The following is a 22,656-nucleotide window of genomic DNA, read 5'->3' as shown; positions in this document are numbered from 1 at the left end:
ATATGAAGAAATGTGTTTTCCTCCCCAAATCCACCATTACAAATTTGGCCACAAAGTCTGTCTAGAGCTGGCAGCTCTGTTTCCCAGGGAGTCAGATGAGACAGGAGAGCAAAGCGACTTGTCTCCTGTGGGCTATTTTAGGGAGAAGCATAGTCACCGCACTCATGCCTTTGGCCTTCAGTCTTGAAACCAAGTTGAATTTCAGCATTGGAAACAGAGTTCATAAGGCCAAGATGATCCTGCACTTCCAGGACAGATGGAATCTTTCTGTGAACTCTTCAGCCATGACCTGTGGGAGCTCCAGTGGAAAAGAGGGCAAGTGGAAGTGATGTCAGACTATGGTAACTCTGAACTTTGCTTCAGCTGCTGATCCCTGAACCATATACACAAACACCACATACTCATGTGCACACACACACACACACACACACACACACACACACACTTACACATGGGTGCACACATGTACACACAAGCACAGGCACACACATTCACACACATACCACACACACATACATACATACTCACTCACACCATGTGTACATGTGTATACACATACCACACGCACATACACACACCCATTTGTTTGGGCATAGAAGCAGAAACAGACAAATAAATGCAAAGGTTATCCAAGTGTCATTTTGTTTATACTTGTTTGTTGTGTTTGTTTGTTTGTGGAATCACAGATACTTAGCTCCCGTAAGAAATAGAATGATTTAGTTGAAGTTGAAGAAATTGGGGCCTAATGAAAACTTAGAACAATAGCAGAGCAGTGGCATGAATCATGGTTACAGTGTACTTTCCAGAGAGAACCCCATTCCCTCCTCAGATAAAAGGTGGGAGAAAAGCCAAAGTAGATTAAACTTTGTCTCAAAAAAGAAATGCCTTAATCTTCATAGTTCCATAAAATAGGGATATTTATTTCCCTCTTCTGCAACTAGCTTCAGAGTAAAGAAGATGACAGAAAAGTATGTGTTTGATATCAGACAAGCCTCCTCAGTCTAAAGACCATGTCAGAACCCACAACAGACCCCCAAAATCTTTGCTTTCTGAGGTTTCTTTTTGCATTTCTATTTTGTAGCACTGAATACTTATCAAGGCCATGTCACACATTCAAGGTTTAATTAATTATTCTGAAAAATCTTCATGTCAGAGGAAGCATGAAGAGAGTGAAGGATTGTGAGCTGATCAGAAGTTTCCTAAGTCTTCAAGGACCTGCTAGAATCAGAGCAACTGAGCTCTGAGGTTTCTCTAGACATCAATTGTCCCCACTTTTTCTTGCTAACTGCAGTCATCAGAGGAAGTCAGAAAAATTCCAGATGCCTGGGCTCTGCTGTTGCCTAACTGAATCAGACTCTCCAATCGATGGGCTACACCCATCTGTATTTTTGAAAGCATTCTGGGGGATTCTTAGAGCCCATGTTGACGATGGCAGCATTTATAGTTCATATGCTTTCTTCAACAGGATCTGACCTACTCTTTCACGGTAGCAGCTAATTTTTTTTAGCATTCACATAGTATGCAGAATTTATTTTATTGAAGCCCTCAAAATTGTTTTTTATGTGTACAAGGATCTTGAAATACAACAGTCCTATGAAATTACCCCCTCTCAGAGCAAAACCAAAATAAAACTAGTCTCTTCAAAATCATGCTGCTGTGTGGCTGTAAAGACTCACTGCATCCATGTGGCACTGGAAGGCTAAGGCTGCGTTGACTGACTAAAGTTCAGAAGAAGAAATCCTAGACGCTGTGTGCCTGTGTGGAATTCCTGGCGATGGTGGCTTCCATGTAAGCAGGAACTCCTTGTTGCAGAATGAGGCTCAGAAGACAGAGGATCGCCAGGCTGCCAGTCTCTTATGCCAGAGCCCCCTGTGTATTATTGCTGGTATCCATGTGTAACAGATAGTATTGTGCACTGAGCTGGAAGATAAGAAATAGATGTGAGATGATGATTTACAAAAAGGTGCTTAAAACTCCTTGACCCAGCAGGGGGAGAAAAGAGTGAAGAAGATGGTTCTGCTGTCAAACTCAAACTCCATAAATAGGTAGACTTTTTTTCTCTTTTCCCTCTAAAGGTCATTTCTTGGAGACATAATGTGATTTCTGCCTTGTAGCATGGATATCCATTGACTAATTACGAAAATGTATAAACCACAAATTTCCATCTTATCCCCACTTGTTGATTTTCTTTAAAAAGTCCCAGTTTAAACTTTTATTTTAAAGTCTCCTTAAAACTTCTGACTTTTCAGGGGGTCTATCTATAGCTATTTTTACTCCTTTGTAAAGATTATCTTTCCTTTAAGCTATTGCAGTTTAAGAAAAGTAAGTGGTCATACAAAAGTGTGTGACTTGAGGTCTTAACAGCAACGGGAAAGTCTAAAAGACAAACACAAAATGTCAGTGAATTCTTTGCAACTCTAGAGAAAGTGATGAGAGATGTATTAAGGTGATTGATGCAGTGTTTGGGTGGTGGCTCATCTGTATCCAGTTAAAAATGTGTTGCTTTCTTATTCAAGACGATGCTTCTGAAACCATTTTAATATTAAAAGTAATTGCAAGACTAAAGTACTAACCAGCATTGCCAAAAAATGGATAATGATTTATCTGAGGGGTCATCTCAGACCAGATTCTCCACCAGGAAATGAATTGCCATTTGGAGGTGAGTTTCACATACAGGGCAACGAAACTAGACTCTCCTTTGTCCCACAGGCCCAACAGATTGGCTGAGTGATCAAGCACACTGCCTAGTGAATATAATTCTTGTAACCCTTACTTGCTACCTGGGTGGTAGGGGGTGATACTGAATCCTTAGTTCCCAGCCTCCTCCATTGTTAAAAATAGAAGAAAATAGTCCATATATCACAGAGATGTTGTGAAGATTCAAATACCCCAAGCTTCAGGTGGGGTCCATAAATGCAAGATGGCATCATGTTTGTCAAAATGCAAGGAGTCTCCACTCAAGTCATTTTGTGTTTAGATGGGTCTTGATTGGTCTATATCTTCATGGAGGAAGGGTGAGAATAATTTAACAAATGCAGTTCCCCCGATAATCCAATCAGAGCATCTGTGCTCAGTTTAGGAGACACTAAAGCAAAGAAAGAAAGAAAGAGAGAGAGAGAAAGAAAGAGAGAGAGAGAGAGAGAGAGAGAGAGAGAGAGAGAGAAAGAAAGAGAGAAAGAAAGAAAGAAGGAAAGGAAGAAAGAAGGAGGGAGAGAGAAAGAGAGAAAGGAAGGAAGGAAGGAAGGAAGGAAGGAAGAAAGAAAGAAAGAAAGAAAGAAAGAAAGAAAGAAAGAAAGAAAGAAAGAAAGAAAGAAAGAAAGAAAGAAGCATGAATTGCTCTCTGCAAGGCATTGCCATACAGAGTCCAGTGTAGAGGACAAGAGATCATGAGTATCACACCAATGTAAACTTGACCATGAGCTCTCCTTTATGACACGATACCTTAAAAAAAAAATCATATCATCTCTCTAAACCTCAGCTCACTCCAAAATAACATGTAAGGATTTAAATGATGTCTATATTTAAAATACATAACTACTACTTATTAGTGTTATTATTATTTATCATCTTGGGAAAGAAGATAGCATGCAGACATTTGGGCAGGTTTGATTGGGAGAAGTGAGGAGCCACAGGATGCATGGGGGAATGGCTTACCAAAAAGGCAGTTGTCTGAGGCTTTCAACTCCACCAGTGTCCTCCTTGCCATCTCTCTCCATCACAGTCTGCTAACTGGGGTACTTAGTCAATTGATAAGCATCACTGGGTCTCCACTATAGACTGGACAACTTCCTAGGTGCAAACTGTTAATTAATGAATGGAGTTGGTAACAGTTCTGAAACGTTGGGAACTAACATTCTGCATAGATCAGTGGTTCTCCACCTGTGCATCATGACCCCTCTGGGGTTGAATGACCTTTTTACCTAAGACCACTGGAAAACACAGATATTTACATTATGATTTATAACAGTAGCAAAATTAGAGCTAGGAAGTAGGAGTAAAAATAGTTTTATGTTTTGGGGTCACTACAATATGAGGAACGTATCAAGGGGTTACAGCATTAGGAAAGGTGTGGACCGCTGGCATAGGTGGAAGCAATACACATGAACCAAGAAACAAAGATTACAAAAAGAAAACAAGCTGGCTTGAGAGGCATCTTATTTTATCAGGAGTCCCAGTAAAGCCCAGTTTGGGATAGAGGCAAGAAGAGCAGTCCTCATAAGGATTTGCAAAAAGAGCATGGCCATTAGAGTGTACTCTATAGAAAAGACATCCAAGTAAAAATGGGTATATTTGTGTATTTAGGATATATCCATAAATTAAAAAAAGAAGTTACATGGAGGAGATGGAGGGAGTAAATGGAAGGTAGAGTTATGTAATCATACTATGATCTCAAAAAGAATTTAAAAATAAAACAATGAAGAGTTTCCACATAAATATTTTTAAAGAAAGCTTGTGGTCTATTTCTAGTCAGCTATGGCCACTGCTCACATTAGACGTAGTGGAAAGAGCAACATAGTCTAGAAGGGATTTCTAGGCCATGCAAAAGTATCATGAAGCCATAGGTACCCACTTCATGGCTTCAAGCAGGTTTGTAGATGTCTGTTACTCACAGCTTAGGTTCTGGCCAAGAGCACAAAGGCGGCATTCGCATGTAACACTGTTCATTTCTTCTCAACAGGAAATTTGAGGGATTCTTGATTTTGCTTTCCCAACAGCACTCAAATTCTCCAACTGGATTCTCATGTGGGCATAATAAAATCTGTCAGTGGAAAGTTATGGGACCTAGTTTAGGCTTGGGAATTCTAACTATGACATCTTTCCATACCATAAGAGCAAATTCTCATCATACCTATAATATTCTTTTTCTAATATTTGTTTTTCACACTTGTGATTTCTACTTGATTTCCCATTAGGTCCCAACAACTAAGGATAAACTCCTTGGATGAATGACATTAGGCTTCTCTGAGTGGAGATAACCACAGAGACAAGGGAGTCACTAACCACATAAATATAACATGAACCCCTCATCATTCTTCCCCTCATGGATATGCAGAGTGAATGCAGTGAGGAGTCTGTCAAGCAGTTCAGACAGGTGATGGAAACAGAAGCATGTCCTAGACATTTGAGAAGATTTCATGGGCCCCTTCCAACCTTCTCACAGCCTTGTGTCTTACTAGAAGAGAGGGCACAATGAGATTTGTATGATGTGCTAACTCAAACATTTACGATTTTATGTTAAAGTTATGTACAGTTTCCTACATCACTGGACCCAAAATGTACAATCCTCAGAATGGCAGCAATCAATGGCAGACCAGGCAGCTATAAGGAATTTCTCAGAATTTAATGAGAGGTAGAAAGCAGTTTCTCTTCCGAAGCATAGGATCTGTGGTACAAGAGATGATGCTGTGATTTGAAAACAGGAAGTGAGTCTACTTGGGCATTATTGTAAAGAGTTAGGGGAAGGAAGCTGGATTAATCAAATGGGGTAAAGAAAATGTTCATTAATTGCATAGTTTTTAAGTGACACTGTTTTTTTCCACCTGTTTGTTAGGGAGATGGAGGCATGCATTGGAAACACTATTTCTAATTATTACTGTAAGTGGGAAGTTTTTGGCACAAGGTCAAGAAATAATAGGAGAATGTGTGAATCTCACTATTGAGCTGCACTGAGCCTAATCATTTGAATAAAACCAGTTGTTGTTGGTTTTTTTCCCCTTGGACCGTCTCTGGGCTGTTCAGTGTTCTGGATGAATCTAACACAATCAGGCTGTTCTCTGGTGTATAACCACTTCCTGCTGACTCAGGGCAAGCTTGCTTCCTCTGCCGTTTATTAAAATGAAAGATTCATATTAAACCACCTTTTTTTTTTCTAGTGATGACCAAATATACATTAGTAATGACATTATTAGGACTATTCTGCTTAAAATGAACTTTCACACCAGCATGTTACAAAACGGCACAAACAAAATCTATCTAAATTCACTGGAGATGGTTTTGAAAAGCTTGCACATCTTTCTGGCACCCTTACAGACGAGGATTTGATGTGTGTTTCAGGAGACAATCTAAGTTTTTATGGCCATGAAAAATGAATACTGTTTCCACTACTCCACATTGCAAATAATGTATAATTCATGTTTTTTTCATTAACATGCAAATGTGAAATAGTGTCTTCTATGTTTGCATCTACTAATAATCTATTAAATATTTAGAAGCATAATAAAGAATACTAAAAATATTTGGTCTGGGTACTGTTTAAGTACACAGTTCCCTTATTTGTTTTTATTTGTCCACATATTTACACATGTAAAATGTGGAAGAAACAGACAAACACATAATCAATTCAGTAACTGGCATTTGTGGAATAAGATAATAACTTTGTTTATATCATTCTTGGTGTTTTTCAGAGCATTTCCACAAAGACTGTATTTGCCAACCATGGCAGCAATCATGAGGCTGGTATTAGCACCATTTCATGGATCAAAAAACCAAGGCAGTGTTTTACTGGGATTGCTTTGCAAATATTTAGTTACCCAGCCAGCACAACCTCTAGCTTCCATGCCTTCTAAGTCACTGTTCTGAAGGATGAAAATAGAATCTTAATAAAAGATCATAGTTTCTGGTCATTGATAAATATTTGGCTAAACAATCACACACGGGTTATACTGGCTTTGGGACACAGTATTATTCAGTGCTCTTTCTAGAGAACCAGAAGTTTTCATTGGTTCATTTAACAAATATTTTTAAAAGATATATTTATGATTTTTTATGTGACCATATTTATCTGAGGACGTATCTGCACATGTGGTTGCAAGGGTAGCAGAGTCCAGAAGAGGCTGTTGGATCACCTGGCATTGGTTCTGAGAATTGGATGAGTCCACTGCAAGAACAGTATTTGCTCTTAGCCTCAGAGCCATCTCTTCTGTGTTCAAATATTTTTTTTTTTTTTGAAGACAGTATCTTGTTCCTTTGTGGTTGCTGTTTTTCCACAAACTTGCTGGGAACTAGTGATGCATTAGCCACTAAGAGGCTATCAACAGTAGGACTGTAGAGTCCAGAAGGCACTCCCTGAAAGGAAGTTACTATTGTGAAGGGAATATTGCACCAGAAGCCATTAATATGGCACAGAAATCATGTGAAGGTGAGGAAGAGTAATTGCCCAGGGAGAGAAGATCCAGGTAGATGTCACTGAAGAGCTGTGGATCCAGGTTCATGTGGTTGACAAATGCTCCATCGGGAGACGTATAAAGAAGTTTAATCCTATATAACACGTGGGAAAATTCAGGGAAGGATGTTTAATTCACCCTTAAATTACTACAGAATAAGAGAATAAATGCTCATACAAAAGGATAATGGGGATATTTTTAGAGAACTTAAAGTATAACATTCTGGGGAAAAAAGTGTTTAGAACCAGGTACCTCTCTTCTTTATACAACTGAAAACTGTAAAGAATCAGGAAAAAATGAAAAGTCCATAGATAAGTGAGACATAAAATCTGTGTACCTCAATGAACTTCTACACAGTCAGCCATTCTGAAGCTGTGGAGCTTCACAGTGCATTTTACAGCTTCACTATCAATTATATTTTCATGTACCCATCCAACACACAAAGTATAAACTCAGTGACAGAGTTAAAACTAGAAAAATGATTATCTTTGTCCCCTCTTTTATGACTCATGCGTCCATTACCTGAGTTTCATCGTTTCTCACCTACTAATACTGTAGGATTCCTCAAATGTAAACATTGATCATTTTCTGACCTGAGGACTGTGCCCCCATAACAACCATTAGAACTCAAATTCAACAGAAACAAGATGGGCTATAGACTATGTTACAGGATAGCAATCAGTGTTTTTTGCTGTTCCCTGGATAATTCTGTCACACTGGAAGGCTTAGAAATCATGAGCTTTGAGAGAGCAGAACTAACATGAGGACCGCTTTGGGTCAGCAACGACATAACAGCAACAGTCTCTGGAGGAAGAGCCTGGGAAACCAAGGCTCCTTGCATCTCTGGATAAGTAAGAACATTTTCGTTAGTAGTTTTTAATTTCTAAGATTATAATATAATTATATCATCCCTCATTCCCCTTCCTCACTCAAACCTCTCCCAATAAAGCTTTGCCCTCTTGCTCTCTTAAATTCATGGTTTCTTTTTCTTAATTGTTGATATATACACAGGGTTGACCATTTTATTTTGGGTAACTATTTGGTGTGATTTTCCCTGAAGTAGAATATTTCTTCTGCTCTCAGAATTTTTTACTTGCCTGTAGTTCTTTGTCTAGAATTGAAATTTCATGAGTTTTCCCTCTTCTACATTTGCATGTCTATTAGGATCTTCCTGTTTCATTTCATGTTTAGGCAGTCATGTTGATGAGGCTTGTTTGCTCTAGCTTCTCTGGCATTTGTAGAGTATAAAAGCTCATAACAAACTTTGTGTTCCTCTGGCTTTTACAGTGTTCTCTCCTCTCTTACCTAGTGATCCCTGAGCTTTACATGTAAGAACTGAATTGTAGATGTATCAATTGGAACTGGACCCCACAACTCTGAATTTGATCAGTGTAGTCTTCTATAATGGTAATCTATTGCAAAGAAAAGTTTCCTTGATGAGGATAAATATTTAGAATGTATAGTTAGAATGGTTTAGTTAAGTGGCAGCTATAGGTTCTCTTTCAAGAGCCATAGCTTCACTAGTCCTTGGTAATAGACAGGTTTCCAGTACCAGGTATGATTTGCTTCTTGTTGAGCAAACATAAGTTTAACTATAGAGCTGTTGTCTACCACCAAGGTACAGGTGCCACTATTATACCATTATGGTTACTGGGCTATGCACAATATGTCCATTGGTTGCTGACATCTTTTGGAAGTTTCCATGATATCTTGTGGTGCCATGAAAGCTAGTCCTCAGGGATAAAACTTTCAGATCAGATCTAGCTCAGACATAATAAACTTTTTAAAAGCATATTTCAAATCAGAATTGGGCAGAAGAAATGTGTTGTAACAGTCCCACTGACATCATGCTATTTTTATAGATCAAACTATCCCTCAGGAGAAAGCCTTTTTATATGGATGCCTTTACTGTCATAGGATTTTTTTTTTTGTTTAGGATTTTGTGGGTTCAAGATGGATACAGTACAACTCATGTGAGAGCTTGGCAAGCAGGAGAGCTTCCTACTGTCAATGGAAGTCAATGAATATTTTTAAAACGATTTTTGAACTTTAAATATGATAAAATTTCAGAAATAAAATGTGTTGTGACACCATAGATGTGGCAACAAGTATTTCAAGGGTAGTCCAGAGAAAAAGGTCAGTAGAGTGAGTGATAATTCAGCAGTGGTCATTAGCACAAATTCCACAGAAGAAGCAGTAATATTGGAGAGACTGATGTCTGCTTATTATTTTTAAGTTATTCCTCAGAAACCAAAATTGTTTCCTGGATTAGCCTAAACAAAAACAATAATGAGAATGAAGCCACTGAAGTATAAAAGAGAACCTGGGAGACTATGAATGTTCCATTGTTGAGAGCATTGCCTACCTAGTAGGCAGAAGGCTGAGTCTGAACTTCATCACTCATAAGAAATTTAGAAAAAAAAAAAAAAGAATATATGAGAAGAGAGCCTCATACAGGAATTAAAGAGTTTATCTCTCACTCTAAAAAAACTTGTATTCTATGCAAATCCAGGTTTAACATGGTAAGATATAGACATAACCAATGGCATTTCAGAAAAGCTTGAAAGTTTCCAAAGGCTAAGAATATTGGCATTCATGGCTCTGAATATCTTCTCCTAGAGAAGTGCAATGAAGGTATGAATACCATTCATACATCAGCATATAAATGGTTTAGGAGAAGCATACAATGGAAAGTTATGTCCCCATATTCAGAAAGAATGAATGACATGAGGGGTATCTTTACTATAGGCATTCAGGCAAAATTGGTATAGATTCCACCTGGACTGATTAGGCTCATCCTAACTTACATTAGGGACATGGTTTTCTAGTCTCATCCCATTATACATTATTGTGCCAAATGTGTTTGCTTCAGGGAGTAAAAGGAGCTGTATATGGTTCCACTTATAACTCTTCTGGTTAAACAAAACAATGGGGTGATTTCCATAAGAATACACAGCAGCCCTTCATAGCAACAGGAGTCACAGCACTGCATAAGACTTAGGAACGGTTAAGACATGGAGACACCAAATGTGGTTAAAAGACTTTACAGATAATTAGCCCTGTGAACAAATTGAAAGTCATGTCTTCACTTCTCTTGGTTTTCTTACCCAGCATATCGATGATGATCTGTCTGATAATTACAAAATAAGGACAACAGTTTACTAATTGATGCTTGGAGTCAAAATGTTTAAATATTTGTATTATAAAACCCACAAAAGGCTAGATTCCTACCTAGTTTAGTTTAGTTTAGTTTTGTCCTATAGCCTATGAGCTCTGCTTGATTTACAAATTTCTACCAGCTGAAAATTGTATCTATTCCTTGGGTCCAATTTTGAAGTTCCAAGCATTAGCAGCGTGACCACAAAGATCTATGATTTGATATTCTATTTGATTTTTGTGTGTTTGTTTTAATGGAAAAGTAGAAAGGGAGGGGAATATTTGATTTGCTGTCTCGCCAACACAATTCTAAAAAGCATTAAGCTGAAACTGGTACAAGTGTTTATTTTCTGACTCTCTCTTGTATAATGGGAACAGTCAAGACCTGAACATGAGTCAATATAAGGTTTGTGGTTTTATGATAAGAGCATCAGCCAGCAGGTGGAATAAACCCCAGTGACAGCTGTGATGGTTCTTGGAATCTGACATCCTTCAATCACATGTTCCCTGTAGCGTATGGACACAGTGGAGGAAGAGGGTCAAGGCTTATGGCAGATGTTGGGCATCTCTGAGCTTTGTGAAACTTCTCTCTGTTGATCTGTGCCTAACAACCATTACATCAAACCACAGGTACAACGAAGTCCATTTTCCTGTTTGACATGGTACTGCTATTACTCTGGAGGAAAAGCCTTATGCTGTTGCTGGCTGGGAAAGACATCTCTCCAAAAGCTGAAGAAGTACAGACATAGAATCCAGAACAGAATACTTGGGGCTATTCCAGTCACCAGAACATAAAGCAATGATTTCACCTGGAGTTACATATCACTCATTACACTGTAACGCCTTTAAGTGAGGAAACCTAACATAGTAATAATCTTAGTTAAAATCTACTTGTTGTAGGAATTTTTGTAACATTTCAGTGCTCCATGGATGTTATTTTGCTGAATGCTAACTGTTGTTACAGTAAATACTCTCCCTTTTCATGGGAGAGCCTGGCTGCCCCTTGATTGATTTGCTGAGTGGAATCTTGTCATTGAGAAATCAGGCCATGTTTACTGTGAGCCTCCGATAAAAGAATAAAGACTATAAACATCAAGGGTCAGAGTGTTTCCAAACATCAGCCTAATGCCAGGAAATACTGGGCGAACAGAAATTGTCTAGGCACTGTGGAGAAACTGAAAGGAAAAAAGAAGTCAAACTTGTGGACTCAATAGGCATTCTTAGACAGATTAAATTGATTTTAAGGGTAAAAATGAGAAAAACCTTCAAGAAAAGGTTAAGAAAAAATTTGCAGGATGGTTAATAATTTTAATATGTAAGCTAGAACCTTGAGAGTCTATAAAGATGATTATACTTCAATTTATTGTACAGCCTCAGAGAATCTCCTAGAGTCTAAAGTGTAGTCCTATCAGGTTCTAAACCTAATCTAGTCTCAGGCCCAGAGTGCTGAGTCACAGAACAAGTTAAACAAAATTCTGTAAAAAAGTCCACCTGAAATTTGGAACAAGCTGAAAATGCCATTGACTCTGAGTGAAGTACCATTTCTCTCTCCTCTCTCTCTCTCTCTCTCTCTCTCTCTCTCTCTCTCTCTCTCTCTCTCTCTCTCTGTGTGTGTGTGTGTGTGTGTGTGTGTGTGTGTGTGTGTGTGTGTGTGTGTGTGTGTGTGTGTGTGTGTGTGTATGTGTGTAGGCCAGAATTCACTTTCGATGTCATTTTTGGAAATATTTTCCAAATTATTTTTGAGACAGGGTTTCCCATTGGCTTAGAACTCACCCAGTGAGTTAGGTTGGCCAGCCCACGAGCCTTAGGGAAACCCTGTCTCCATAGACTCAGTGGTGGGATTATAAATTTGTATCACTACACCCAGCATTTAAAGATGGTTTCTGGGGGTAGAACTCTGGTCCTAATGCTTGTTAACAGTTTAGTTACCAACTGAGCCATTTCCTGAACTTCTTCTATATTATTTTGTGAAGAGCCAAGAGGAGAGTATAAGATGTGTGCCTCTGCTGTTTTATTGTAGGCTAATTCAAGGAGAAATAAGGGCTTTCCTGAAAAATCGACTAGAGGCCCCAGCCCACAAACCTTTGCAGGTTGACCTTCCCGCCTCCAACATGGACAAGAATTGTCATCAAGAGAACTCCAAACCTCTGCAGTTTTGTCACTTTGTAAGATGAGTCACAGCTTGTTACCACAAGAGAAGTATTCATCCTGAAATCACCTAGGGAGAAGAGGTCTAGAAAATAAAGGAAACAACTTTGCATTATACACTGCTACACTTTCTTGATACTTTGTATTTTGTCTTTGTTTTGGCAAATGGTATAAACTCTTAAATCTCTTCTCCCAGACCAGAAGAATCCAGAGACAGGGAGAGCGAGAGCAAGAGCGAGAGCCAGAGCAAGAGAGAGCGAGAGAGCGAGAGAGCGAGAGAGCGAGAGAGCGAGAGAGCGAGAGAGCGAGAGAGCGAGAGAGAGAGAGAGAGAGAGAGAGAGAGAGAGAGAGAGAGAGAGAGAGAGAGAAGAGAAGAGAAGAGAAGAGAAGAAGAGGAGTAGAAGGATAGGGAGGGAGGGAGGGAGGGAGGGAGGGAGGGAGGGAGGGAGGGAGGGAGAAATGTTCTTTCTGGTCACAAAGTATTCACTTTCTTTCTCATCCTTCACACAAAAGTATGTACCCATCTGTACATTTTAACGTGCCATGGTTCTTTCTTTTCTTAAGCACTTGTCCTACAGCTTATAATAACAAATGATCACAGGGTGATGTATTTGAATAGATTACTGACATTAGAAAGTTGTACTGAAGGATCTTTTTATCTTGAACTTTTCTGATCATTTGAAAAATGTAACTACACATTAAAGTTGTTGCCTGTTCAACTCACATCTACAGTATGCTCATGAACAAACCCTTCTAATTCTAGAAATTAGTGTTATGAAAAAGCCTAAAGTGTCATTCTCTGTGTACCCATGTGTGTGCTGTGCATGCATGCATGTTTGCATGAGCATGTACAAGTATTTTGTGTGGGGGGCCTAAAATAAATGCTGGGTATCATGGGTGGTCTCCTCTCACTTTATTTCCTGAGACAAAGCTTCATAGTAAGCTGCAGCTGATCTAGTCTGTCTATCCATGTGGGATCTCATGTCTCTGCCTCCTCCTGAGTGCTGAGATCACAGGTGGTCTCTGACATGGCTTCTGCGTATCCAAACGTCATCCCTCATGCTTACGTTTAAGTGCTTTATCCACTGAGCCACCCCTTCAACCCTTCACTACACACAGAAAATTCTCACCATACTCCCTTCATGACATGTTATATGACAAATCGAGCAATAACTAATAATAAATCCAGTTTAGATCCAGTTTTACTTGTTCCTGCCCTCACATCATAACAGAACACTTTTCGTTCGAGGAATATTTTGTACCTTCACAGTGACAATGCTTCTGGGAAGAAAAAGGCCCTCCTCTCCATTGAATGAGAAGAGAGAATGTTAAGTGTAACCTCAGCTAGCTTCCAGAGCTCTTCCTGGAGCAGCCATACAGCTTCAGCAGATTTCATGTTTCCTTACCTAAAATATAAATATGAATTACAATGCCAGACAAACTCTCTTACTTCTTTTGCAGGAATTAAATTATTTGGGTTGGTTATCTACATTGATCCAATTAAAGCTCAGACAGGCAAATCCTCCCTTTCATTTTGTGATGCACAGGCCCAGTCTTTGTTGTGAGCCCCTGGGAGTTGCAGTTGAAAATGAAAGCAATTAAAGAGTTTCTGGGAATTATTTCACTATTAGGAATTGCACACTCATCTGCCAAAAAGAGGAATGATGGCAGAAAGCTGGAAAATGTCCTCAGAATGGTAGCCACGAGCATTAAAAAAAAAGTGGAAATGAAGATAAAAGGAGTTGATGAAAGTGTGATCAATTAGACACATGTGTGTCTACCTTGATGCTTCTCACAAACATACCTTCCTTCTACCAGAGTCTTATACTAAGAACAAAGAAGTTTAACAAGCTGTTCATGTTGTGTGATCACAGTGCTCATATTGATGGAAGTTTCCAGAAAAAAAATTATATTGTAATAAGAAGTTATGAAAGATGGAAAACTAGTGTAGATCATGTGGAGAGCACCAAGAGTGTCCAAATAATATGAAGAGATTTAGGAAACAATCTCAAAGACATCATAAAGCTTGTTTTGATGAAAAGGGATGCTGGTGTAAGCTGGCTGCCTCTGAGGGAAGAGAAATCCAACAAAGGGCAAGAGTAACTTTCACAAGGGGGTAGATAGGTACAAGACTCTGGCATGCTTGTTGAAACTTAAATAAAATTGCCTCAGCTGAGTCTACCAGGCTGGGCTAACTCCCCAGGGGAGCCCTTGCCTTGGAGGAGGTGGGAATGGGGGGGTGGATTGGGTGGAGAGCTGGGGGGTGGGAGGACTGGGGAATCCGTGGCTGATATGTGAAACTAAGTTAATTAAAATAAAAATATTTTTAAAATTAAAAAAAAAATTTCTTCAGGTAGTATTAATACAGGAAACTCATATTTAAAGACATTTCCTGAAAGAGCATGGACATTAGTTAGGACATTTTGCTGAAGACAGTGGGAAGCTATAATGTGATTTTAAGTTGTAGAGTTACAAGTTGTAAGTTCTGGAGTGAAGAACACCTCAGGCACCAAGTCTACCTCATTCAGATGATGGAACTATTTTTTCACTGTCTGACGAGAGTAGCCACAGTACCCAGGGTGGGCTCTGAGCTCCATCACCACAATCACTTCCAACTACCTAAGGAGATTTGAGATAATATTCTGGAACCAAATACCATCAAAATAATGACCTTCCTCACAGATGGAAAGTTGAACTAAATGATTTTTATGACCATTTTGGCTTGAAATGTAGATGCTTCCTTTTTTTTTTTTTCATTTTTGAACTCTACCATTTTCCTCCCTATTTTCAAATTAGCATATGTACATTATTTGGTTTCATTTTTGACATTTTAAAACAAAATTTACTTTTATAGATTCTCCTCCTTCCTCTTTTACCCATCATCCCCAAGGCATCTTCCCCGGCTCCTTCCACCAATCTCCTCACCTAGATGTCTGTCAGCTCCTCTACGATATAAAGGAATTGCTGCAAAACTGACTTGGTTGGTTCTCAATATGGAAAAGAGAGTCAGTGAGTCACTGGACACAATGAGCCAGTCCTTAAATTAGAAGGCGGGAGGTCCATGGGATGAGGTACTCAGGCAGATGCTGCTTATAAAACTGCACCGTGTGCTGATATGTGACAGAAGCCACGAGAGCATGGTACACTTGGAAGGAGAATAATTAATTTCCACACCTCCTACTTAAGCAGCAGTCCAGCACTGTAGAATAAGAATACAAGTGAAATATTCTAAGTCCATCTGTAGATTTTTGTTTTTGTACTGAAGTGGGCCAATACATTTTACCATCGCTGCCAAGTTTTACTTTTAAAAATTCAAGTGAAACAACAATGAAAAAGAGAAACAATTCACAATTCCGACTTGGTAGCAGTTTCAATTTTTTTTTGCAAAAAGAGTGAGAGATGGGGGAATAAAGGCGAGGCCTGCTTTTGTGAGGCAAAGATTTACTTAAGCAGAATCGACAGGTTCTGTGACTTGAACTTAAGACACTACAATGCAATAATGAAGCACAATGAATTCTGCATGCACAGGACGGAGTCACTGAACTTCTGGCCCTGGGCCTGGCATACTGCCATGATGCATTCTGAACCACCTGTGCTGCAGTGAAACCCTCTCACACTCATCTTCAGTAGCTTTCTGGAAATGTGTGAGCTCCACTTTCAACTTGAAACTATAGTGATCTGCGACATTTAAATGGAAGGGGAGTTGTTGATGCAGGAGGCTAACATTCTAAATACTAAAGGAAATAAATGATCTATTTGAGTAGATATTTAGGTGAGGACCAAAGAGACTCTTAAAATGCAAGAAGCCAATCATAGGGGTGATGCACATATGCTCACAAGGGTACTCAGATGTAAACTGGCCTAGAGTAGGACAGACCACTAAATTTCCAAACTACATTATTCTAGTGAGTCTAGAATGTTCTTAACATAAAATTCAAATCCATACCAATTTTCAGGTCATGGGAGTCACCATGGTGACATAAGTCATGATTACACTATCTGTCTAAGAGAAGTAGAAACTGTAAGTAGATACACAAATGTTCTTGAAATGGCCACAATTAAGTGGTCTTAATTAGGTCTTCCAAATTTCAGACTTTCAGATAATTTGCATTTCGGTCAATGACCCATTTGCTTAAGAATCATCATGATAGGAGATGATTTTTCCAAAGTGTTTTAAAATTGCAATTTTCATTTATTTTGCGTGCCCTTGTACATGTAGCGATAAGAAAACAGCTTTTAGTAACAACACGTGTGTTGTCTGTGGGAAGAAAAACATACCAGTAACTCTATCATCCATCTTTCTATCAATTCATATATCTATGTTTGCCTATCGTATCTATATAAACATTGTTCAATCTAAACATATCATAGATCATAGTCTCTGTCTACCAGGTACCTCTTACTGTCAATAAAGTTTTATTGAAATACAGACATGCTCGCTTGTTTATTATTTGTGTTGCCTATCGCCACCAGAGTGGCATAGTTATAACAGAGACTAGACGATGTTTGATACCCAGCATGTTTCCTATATATATATATTTCCTATACATGTGACCCTTGATAACGTGTAACTTTTACTCAGATCTTGAATTTCTACAACAAAAGTCAGCATTCTCCTATGCTAGTCCTGAGATTAGGTCTCCTGGCCTGCCTTCTTACCCCTGCTTCTTTAATGTGAAACTTGAGTTAAACATTTTCTTATAACTCTTACCAGTAGCCATTCCTCACTTTCTAGCCATTGACGTTTTTGAGAGGTCAATCTCCACATTCTAGCTTTGCCTGGTGATTCCCTTGGCATATCCTAATTTGAAGTTGTCCCAAGAGCAATACACGTTGACTTCGTACATGAGCAAGGGATTCCCTTCTATTTAACCTTGTGCACGTCTTTTTATATATTTTTAAAGATATTTAGTTTATTCTTTAACAATTTTATGTGTGCATATATAATGTACTGTTGTCATCTTGTCCCTCATAATCATCTTTTATACCCTGCTATTCCTTCTGGGGCCTTTTTTCTCCTCTACAAGTCTCTCTGTTGGTTTCATATCACTTGTTAGAACAGCCCAATAACAGTTAACAACAGTTGTGCATGTGACCATGGGTAGTTAGTTATGTACTGGAGCATGGACAGCTTACTTTTGGCTACACTACTGCAGAAAAATCATCCCCCTCCCCCAGCCTCCATTAACCTTTAGTAGTTCCTCAGCTCGTGAGTTCCTCCAGCATCCAAGCTGAAATCTTGACTCATGGATTTTGATATTTTGTACATTTAAATTGCAAACAATTTCCCTTTCTTCTCCCTCATTTTGTACTATACAAGGTTCTTTAACATTCCTGGCAGCAGGAAGAAGTCACAGAGCTGCAGGTATATAGCAGTAGGCAAGAGTCTCTATGAAGGTCGTAGGACAGTAGGATCTCAGAGTACTTTTTGTGGACTTTTCGCAGATACTTTCCACATCCCCACCCCATCAGTATTGTCAGTCATTCTTCTTGGCTCTGCTAACAGCCAGTCATAATGCTGCTTGGCAATGGAACAAGTGTGCTGCTCAGCTTCTGTCGACCTAGTCTCCTATGTCACAAATGAAAGCCCAAAACAGACTGTCCCTATAAGATTCTTTTTGCATCTGATATTCTGTTACAACTTTTAGGGCCCTCTAAAATCTAATCTTTCAGAACACATGAACCTTGAGCAAATGCATGAAGAGCATTGAACTAGTTGATTTCTTTGTCAAGCTCCTATGTAAGTTAAAATGCCTTCTGTGGGTCTCACAGCCCTGCTGTGCTCTGTGCCTTATGCTGATTCACAGTCTTGATCTCTTTGGTGTAGTTCGTTAGTGCACACGCACTTAGAAGCTAGCTAGAATCACATTTCCTGTTTGCAATTCATTCAGGGATGAGAAATGTTCACACCCCAAAACAGGCCTTTATTCTTCCTGACAGTGCAACTTGGCCATTGTAAATTCAGGAAGTTATCGAGTGAGGCTGCCAGGAGGTAGGAAATTTAGAAAATATTTTCAGTCAGATAATATTTTCTCTAAAATATGAAAACTAAAAATTCTTTCTTTATAATACACTGTCAAGAATGACAAAGGAGAAATAGATCCAAGTTAAAAACTGGCCTTAAGAAAAGCACACCTCTGCCTGAGCAATCTCACAGAAACCCAGGATCCACCTCCAATCAGATACAGCACAAGCTGACTAGCTTTACAAGCTTCATGAAAAGTCAGGCCATTTATACTGAGAACTAGGACTCAGGATGTAAATTATTCACAGTTCATTAGACTAAGACAAGCATTTCTCAAACACAGCTCCATGCTTGAGAAAAGCGACATATTGAACCCTGTTTTACTGTGAAGCTCAAAATGGCAATTAACAGTCTTAAACTGCATATAAAACCCAATATGAACTGCATTTACAAGAAAATTGTGTGAGAATCAAATTATGTTATCTTTGGTTTGAAGAACTAAAAAATAATTGCCAATAAGTATTCATGTATAGGACCAATTTTTTTTTTAAACAAGTTATTTTAATTACTACTAGTGTCAGGAGTACGTGAGGGTGATTTTATTAGATTTAATGTGTTTAGTGGCACTGCCAGACTGGAGCTGCTATTCTTGACAAGACATTAGAAATTATTTTATTCTTGCATTGTTCAGCACAGACCAGTGCTATAATAAAACTATATTTTATTTTAAGTTCATCTTTCACTTTGCAGTACTTAAAAAAAAAAGTCTCCTAAAAATACAGAGCCAATGACACATTGCAAAGCACTATTTTGAAAAGGTGCAGAGCATCTACTGAATCTATTCAGAGGTAGATAATGTGTTTAAAGGCCGTGTACTCTTTCCCTCTGTTCATATTAGAAAATGCCCATTTGTGTTAGGTCACTGATGGAGCATGGGCCGACTGGTTTTGTCCATCTTTTCTACTTTGAACCTTCCTGATCCTTGAAGCACATTTGTCCCCTTTCAAATGCCTTCTCACTCTTGCAAACAAACAAGCAAGCAAGCAAGCGAGCAAACAGACACTAGAGAAGCTGAGAAGGAGACCAAGTTTGTCACTAGAAGCAAACAAAATAAACTGTAAGCTCTCCTTTCACCATATGCTGTAATAAGTTCTCCAGAAACTCACCCAGGCAGAGGCATCTTTCTTTGTGGTGAACACCACAGAAGCCCAGTATATCTGAGGTTGGCAAGCGTGGACTTACTCTCACCCCCATCTAAAGTTAACTGCTCTCTCACTCGGGGCTGCTTTCTTTTCTCAGTCCTTGTAAATTGTCTCCTCTCAGAACAACTAACGGCTTGGCACACATACGTCTAGATTGTCGCTCTGAAGAGAACAAGATTCAGAGAAGACTCTGTGTCAGGCTTTATATGAACAACTTATGTTATGAGTGAAGACTTTGAAAGATTCCCATTGGCTATTAATTTCCTGTTTTTCCACAATGAAAAAGCTTTCAGAGAGTCTTGGGAAAATCAGAAATAGACATGAACTGTAGTTACAAAAATAAATCTCCAGAAAGGAGAGAATGGAGAGGAATGCTCTCATCTAACCTTCATCATAATCTTATTAGCATTTCTCAGTGAGTAGTTCAAGTATCAGTCTATAGTCCTGTGACTCTGTCTCATAAATATGTCAAGTGCAAAGTATAGTGATTTTAATAGCCTGTGTTGGTGGATCATCGTGGATTTAATTAAGAGACAACTAGTGTATGAAATATGACACAAAAGCACAAGACTTAATGGAGAAATGTTTTACTGCAGATTTAAATCAGGGCCACAGCCTTAATGATGATCCAGGCTCAGAAAAATCTACTTACATTTAATTAATGCAGACTAGTGCAGACCTGTTCATACTCAAGAAGAAATACAGACATAAAAATCATTAGTGATTTAAGATTCTCAAAGTACACTGCCTTATTTAGAAGGTCATGCAAACATGGGTTATTAATAGCTTATTGTTTTGAATTTTATGTTATGAGATACTTAGAGTAAATTGTATAAAAGTCCCTTAAAACAGTACTTCCAGCCTCCTCATTTTCTGTGATGGTCACCTCCTTTGCTTCTTGGTAAAAAATAAAATCAATCAAACAAATAAAAAACACTGAATGCAGTTAGTCCTTTTAATCAGACAATGACAATGAAATGTGTGATCTTGTCCTTTGGAAAGATGCTATCTTGCCAACTTACTTCACTTACAGGCATGAGGATGGATTAACCCCTGAGTGCTCTTCATATTTCTTGAGATATTCCTTGTTTGTTTGCTTTGCATTAGAACTGACACGTGGTCCGTCAGAAACTTCTATCGTAATAGGAGAACGTGTCAGTGCAAACTCTAAATATTTATTTTCTCTATGACTTTTTAAATCATTGACAGTGTATACATGTATATAATTTATACAATGTCATTTCACTCCTTACTACACTCTACTATAGTCATTTCTTTCTTCTCTTGCCAAAACCCTTAACCTTCCTCAAAAATCTTCTGCATGCTTTCCTATCTCTCCTTGCAACTCAGAGAGTCTACAGGTGGCTTGTAAGAGCAAGAGTGGGGAGCTATTCACTGAGCAAGGGAATGTAGCACGCATCTTAAAAGGTTTTATTAATAAAAACAAACTCAGAGCCAGGTATTGGGGAGAACGCTGAAAGATCAGAAGCAGAACAAGCCACAGCTACCTCACCTTGCCAATTCCTCAGCTGATCCTGTTTCCTCAGACTGAAGCCTCTGAGTCCTCATCCAAATGGATCTCAGCTGAACTGCTGCTCAAAAGCCTAAAAGCTTAACCAGCCTAGTTCCTGGTTTTCATGCCTCATATATATTTCTGCTTCCTGCCATCACTTCCTGGGATTAAAGGCATGTGCCACCATGCCTGGCTATTTCCAATGTGGCTTTGAACTCACAGAGATCCAGAAAGATTTCTGCCTCCAGAAGGATAGGATTAAAGGTGTGAGTGCCACCATTTTCTGGCCTCTATGGCTGTCTACAGGCTGTTCTGTTCTGACCCCAGATAAATTTATTAGGTACACAATGTATTGGGGAAATATGGTGATATTTTATTTGTGCTGAAATGTGATTTTATTTGTATGTTAATAAATAAATTTGCTTGGGGATCAGAGCTAAGAGCAAGCCATTTAGCAGACGTCTGGCAGTGGTAGCACACGCCCTTAATCTGAGCACATGGTAGGCAGAGTCTGTGTGTTCAAGGACACAGCCAGCTTGGAGACACACACCTTTAATCTCAATACCAACCATAGAGACCTGGAGGTCTGTATTGATAGGCAGTGACGAGGAGGTCATGTGGTTGGGTTTACAGCCAACGAGAAGGCAGAACAGAAAGTCAATAAAAATACAGACACACAGGAAGTCGGTCTCTTTCTCAGAGAAAGGACGACAGCAACAGTGAGGGGTAAGAAGACAGTCTTAGCTCTTCGCTGTTGCTCAATCTCTGGGCTTTTAACTCTGTATTTGGCTCTCTGTTTCTTATTTAACAAGACCATTCAGAACTAAATCTACATTTGTCACCCAATGTGGGGCAAGAATTCATTAAAAACTCCCCGGCTCGGCCAGGTGGCCCTGCAACCCGGCTTCCTGGCTCCCCTATTTGGCACATGGCTAGCTCAGTCAGTAGAGCATGAGACTCTTAATGTCAGGGTCGTGGGTTCGTGCCCCACATTGGCTTGTTCTACTTCTCTGATCTTTCAGCATTCACCCCAATACCTGGCTTTGAGTTTGTTTTTATTAATAAGACCTTTTAAGATTCGTGCTACATTTGGTGCCCAACTTGTCAGGTACAAATTTGATAAAAAACTACTTGCTTATGGCCTTGCAGGCCCCAGCTCAGACCTGAGCTACACATTGCCAGTTGTGCTGATGCATGCTGGTAGGATTTGCTGAAGGAGGCAGAGGCATGAGGATTCTGAGTTTGAGGCCAGCCTAGGAGGTTTGCTAAGGAGAAGCTTCGGCCTGGGCCAAGCCACAAATGGTGGCAGTGGGACCATGGAGGCAGTGGCTGCTGCTCCAAGTTGCTGGCTGCTTCTCATCCTGTTGGTGACTGCGGTGATGCTGCTACCTGGGACAAAGGGTTTACTGCTGGTGGTTCAGAGAAGTGCCAGGACCATCGTGTTACAAGAAATCATTGACAAAGGTCAGTTTGGAAAAGTTTGGCAAGACAAATGGTGGGGAGTAATTG

The 22,656-nt window shown here is 39.2% G+C and overlaps 1 long non-coding RNA gene across 1 annotated transcript; it reads right to left on the bottom strand.

The window, feature by feature from the left end:
- Positions 1-1,281: 1,281 nt before the first annotated feature.
- LOC119088216 lies at positions 1,282-19,782 on the bottom strand. Its single transcript, XR_005091837.1, has 2 exons — positions 19,599-19,782; positions 1,282-1,920 (listed from the first exon to the last, which is right to left on the bottom strand). It is a non-coding gene; the product is annotated as an uncharacterized LOC119088216 (long non-coding RNA).
- Between the last annotated feature and the right edge of the window lie 2,874 nt (positions 19,783-22,656).

This window comes from Peromyscus leucopus, chromosome 6, assembly GCF_004664715.2.
Source record: "Peromyscus leucopus breed LL Stock chromosome 6, UCI_PerLeu_2.1, whole genome shotgun sequence".
NCBI lineage: Eukaryota > Metazoa > Chordata > Mammalia > Rodentia > Cricetidae > Peromyscus > Peromyscus leucopus.
This window is presented reverse-complemented; position numbering and strand designations above follow the sequence as displayed.